The sequence below is a fragment of the Helianthus annuus genome, chromosome 8 (assembly GCF_002127325.2).
Source record: "Helianthus annuus cultivar XRQ/B chromosome 8, HanXRQr2.0-SUNRISE, whole genome shotgun sequence".
Lineage (NCBI taxonomy): Eukaryota > Viridiplantae > Streptophyta > Magnoliopsida > Asterales > Asteraceae > Helianthus > Helianthus annuus.
Genome location: NC_035440.2, coordinates 122,417,203 through 122,422,050, shown reverse-complemented (window position 1 = coordinate 122,422,050; position 4,848 = coordinate 122,417,203). Strand labels below are relative to the sequence as shown.

General features: G+C 34.3%; 1 long non-coding RNA gene across 8 annotated transcripts; it reads right to left on the bottom strand.

The window, feature by feature from the left end:
• Nucleotides 1-464: 464 nt before the first annotated feature.
• Nucleotides 465-4,222, bottom strand: LOC110873733. 8 transcript variants are annotated; one of them, XR_002555384.2, is made up of 11 exons: nucleotides 3,954-4,222; nucleotides 2,953-3,081; nucleotides 2,736-2,825; nucleotides 2,328-2,647; nucleotides 2,152-2,260; nucleotides 1,794-1,918; nucleotides 1,462-1,478; nucleotides 1,308-1,361; nucleotides 1,188-1,234; nucleotides 840-920; nucleotides 465-750 (listed from the first exon to the last, which is right to left on the bottom strand). It is a non-coding gene; the product is annotated as an uncharacterized LOC110873733 (long non-coding RNA). The 8 variants fall into 8 exon arrangements; XR_002555382.2 differs by having other exon boundaries at nucleotides 1,462-1,918; XR_004863920.1 differs by having other exon boundaries at nucleotides 1,308-1,918.
• Between the last annotated feature and the right edge of the window lie 626 nt (nucleotides 4,223-4,848).

Below are 4,848 nucleotides of genomic sequence, written 5' to 3'. Positions count from 1 at the left end.
TGACCATTAGCTTGTGGGTGGACTGGTGTTGATGTTATCATCTTAATCCCCCAGCTGTCACAAAAGTTAGTAGTTCTGCCCCCAATAAATTGGGAACCATTATCACATATAATCTCACTACAAAAAAAATGTCATCTAGTGGCATGCAAAAAGTGCCACAGAAAAACAAGAAAGTGCCACTAAAGAACCTTGTAAGAATGAGCGGCACACAAAAAAAGTGCCACAAGAAGCGCTGACGCTAAAGCCTTTTAATGGCACTTTTTCAATGTGTCGCACAAAGTTTTTAGCCTTTTAGTGGCACTTTTTTATCTGCCAGTACAAACTTTTGAGCTTTTAATGGCACATATTTTTTGCCACAAAAATCACATCAAATTAAATGTCATTGACGTTTATCATATTAATTTTAATTAATTACAATTATCATTTATTTACATTAAAAAATAAAAACAAAATTGTAAAATGTAGAAATCATAAAATAATCACTTCAATTAAAGGTTCCATCACTCTTCCAAAGATTCCAAATGTCTAATAAGTGTCGATCTAAGTCAAGTGATCAAACATATAACCCAAATGAACTAAGTGTATTAATAAAAACTCAAAACTTCATTGTGTTCTTGAATCCCTTTCACAATCTTCATGCGAGTTAAATAATCATTGTGTTAACGTTTTCTTAGTAGTTATACTTCCACTTCATAGTTCCCAGCACTTGCTACTTATTGCCGCTACATCAGCCAACTGACAATACTCAACCTGAAATTTCACAATTTACGTTAAATTGATTAGATCTGATAACTGTAGCTATCAAAGATGTAAGAGCAGTTAATAAAAGGCAAACTTACTTCTTTTGACATCACTTTAAGCTCTTCAGCCAAAAGATGGGTGGTTTTTTCAATACCCCTGGTTGTCGGAATTACCATCACCTAACAACAAGAGAGTTCATGATGAGAATGTTTACCCTTCAGTTTATAATGAGTTGAATTGAGTTATCTTCTATCTTAGACATGTCAATTGATGAACTAAAACATTGCTAAAAATATGGTGAATGGGTCAATGGGGTCAAAAGATGCCAAAAGTATATTCTTTAAGCATGCAATCTCTATTTTTTGTACTGATGTAGTTTTTTAATCAATAAAAACCCGCAAACTAGAAGTTACACCTCTAGATGGAGTAATAGAACACATGCATACCTGTAAACATGGTAGGCTCTTAATATCTTGTTCGGTAAAAAAGCCACCTAGAGAAAATGCATAAGTGAATTAAAGTTAATACAACACACCTTCAAATTTGTAGCATATAAGATGAGTAACCTTGGTTGCAATCAGCGGTTTCGAAACTTGTGCCCCCATCAATTCAACCATGGTCTGAAAATAGCACATAAGAAAAGTTTCATATGATGTAAATCCAGTATCTTGTATAATAAGAAAGTTTGTAGTAAAAATAGCAGATTGAAAATAGACTAACCACATTGTCCTCTTGATCTTCACGTTGAATCGACCAAATACAACAAAATTAACACACATACAGTTAGCATTTAACCTATCTATCAAACCTTCACCGTGGGCCACGAATTCAGTGCTAAAAATATGCTAAAAACAGAATCTAACTGAATACAAACATAACTTTAACATTTATGCATTGATTCGTTGTCTGTTTCACACGTTCGGGTCCAAGACTACCGAAACTGTCACAATGGGCCTTTGGGAAGCCCTTACTCGGCCTTGATACTCCTTGTACCCCCATAACAGCCCTTAGAACATGATTAGAACCAAAACTAAAGGATTATATACGCTTACCTTGCAATACACATTAACCCCTAGTCCATTCTTGATGAAACCGGCACAACCATGCCTTGTTTGACTCGAACCCACCACCACAGCCTCAACAATATATAAAGAGAAGTAGCTTGCTAAGCTGGTCGCTAAAATCCAAAACCAAAAACAAGTCAGTTTCTATTTTTCTCTTATTTCATATTAGTTTGATAAATGGTAAAAAAGTGGAATTATGATTCTACTTGTGGCATTTTACTGAACACCTAACATGGAAATCACTAACGAGTAAAAAATTTAAGCACTGGTACACCACAACTTATTGTTAAATACAAAAAAAAGCCAATAGTCAAACTGTTTAATGAACACAACTACTTGTATTTACCTCAAAAGCACTGGTACACATCCATCAAAGTTAATTCGTTTCAAGGTGCGCTATCACCGTAGGATGCACATGCATGGTAGGCAAGTACTTCGTGATTAACCTACATATACTATAATACTTCACAAATAAGAAAAAGAAAACATTTTCGTAAACTTTTTTATCGCACACTCACGCACCTTGTAGTGACTCCTTCACACACTGAAACACCTACATTTGTTCCTTGAACTTTTGCACCAAGCGCAGCAAAAGCTAAGGTATCTTTCAAATCAATGCCTTTAGGCTGTATTAGGGTCATCCTGGGTTGACCTTCGTTTTACGCCACCACTGCCTGCAGTAGCTGGTGCACCACAATAGAACGGGCCTCTCGAACCACCAGCCACTGAGCCAGTACGGAGCAGCCCTATACTATAAAACACATTTTGGTCCAAGGAAAGTAGAAGGCGGAGGGCAAACGTTAGATAGAAAGCTGAGGCAAACCATCTTCACCCCAAACACCCTAAGACCCACCAATATGTTCAGCTTAAATTCAGGTGGCAAATTGAATGAAAAATAATCAAACCGAGTAACAACACCAGTATACTAACCTCCTGCTGTGGTTATCGCAAAATGCGAATCTTTTTATTAATCAAGAAACTTAATTTTGTGTTCTTGAGAAAATGGGTTACAACAAAGTTCTGCAAGATGTTGATCGCACCATTCGTTAGTAGACAGCTTAAAATAAAACATTAATACATAAACCTCACTATAGCAGCGTGAACAACCCGACTCACATACATGAGTGATTAAAGTTAATCATTTTACCCTTAACAATCAGAAAATGGTGCATAAAATCAGTGTAAATCCAGGTGCACACGAACTGCAAACTATATCCAACATCCAAATCTTCATAAATACAAAAAAATGGGGCTTGGGATCATTGAAGCAGGTTACCTAAAGGAATAAAAACAAAGGGTACTAGTTAAATCAGTAACCAACTTTTGTCACATTTGTGTTACATGTAAACAAAATATAACTTATAGCTTTGACAGCATATAACTCATCAACCAAGAAGACACATTTACATATATTATTTCTCAATTAACATACTGACCTTTCAAGAGCAGTAACGATTAAAACAAAAAGAAAAACTAAAAAAGGGTTCCAAAAATCTACCATGTGAAACATTGACTTTTTATCTATGGGTTCATTAAAACTTTCTTTAGCCATCATGCCCCCGTATATCTTAAATATTCATAACTTGGGAACAATCATTTTAAAAATAATATTCATTGAAACAACTTGCCATTATATGAACATACATAAAACATTCAGTGTGAACTTGTGTTTGGTTCTGTAGTTAGAAAAATAAATCCAAAAATAAACAGATAACTAAGAAGTTAAAAAAAACCCCAACTTTCAATTCAGTTTGTTAATCATACCTTCGAGAAGACTTTAGATAGTAAGAGATGACCATTTGTCCTAAAAGTTATTTCAATTAAAGTACCTACAGATGAGAAAGCCCTATTTGAAGCAATGTTTATCAATTATCCCTCTTTTTTGAAGTCAGGAATTACCTTCCAACACTATTAACCAGATTAAAAAGACACAAGATCAATTGAACAGAAAAATCTAAACATTTTGCCCAATTAACTGAAATCGCTTTAAGTAAGAAAAACTCTAAACTGACACCCAATTCAGAACCCCAAAATCAATCATGAATAATTGATTCACAGAATGTAATTAATGTCAATGAGAGTAAATAGCAAATAACTACATTCTAAAGAAAATGACGAGTCAAAACATAAACTAGAAAGACAACAAACCTTTTATCGACCTTCGGAGTATCTACGGTCTTAGGAATTGGAACAATTTGTTTTGATGAAATAGTGGGTGGAACAGCGGCCACATTTTTGTTGCTGTTGCTACGATTGTTCATCATCATTTGTATCAAAAACCATAACCGAAAGAACAAGATCGACTGGGATGAATTTGAATCGAAAAGCTAGGGTTGGGAAGCGCGAGAATATGGCGGGTCACTTTGGTGGAGCGGGGAACTGAAAATTTTGGATGTGTCAATTTGGGGAACGAGTGAATTGAAACTTTTGGGTGAATTTGATTTCATGGTAGATAAGAAACAATAACTTTTAACAAATTAAAAAAATATACAGATGTTTGTAATTTACCATTAAATTTAAAAGAAAAAATAAACAATTTAATATAACAAGTAGGGTTGTAAACGAGCAGAGCCAAGGTGAGCTCAGGTTTGGCTCGTTTAAAAGTCGAGCCGCCTTGTTTATCTTAATGAGCTAAAATGTTAGGCTCGGGCTCGTCAAAAGTTAGAGTTAGTCTTGGCACATCAAAAGATTGAGCTACCTCGTGGCTCATCGAGTTGTCCCATTTATTTTTTTTAAATAGATATCTTTTAACTTTTTTGTATTTTTGACACAAATTATATACCAAAAACAAAAAAAAAAAAACAAAAATTATGACTTTACAATCTATTTCTTTTAATAAAAAGTTACCATATATAAGTAATTAAAAACCATAGCTTATATATGTGTATATATGATCTCATTTAAACAAGCCAACTTTCAAGAGAGCTACGAATCGAACCTAAATTAGTGGCGCAAAAGCTAAATGTCATTAAAAGCATGTGCCACTAAATGGCTTTTTGTTTGTATTTTAAAATTTAGAACCACTTAAAAAATAGTGGCACAC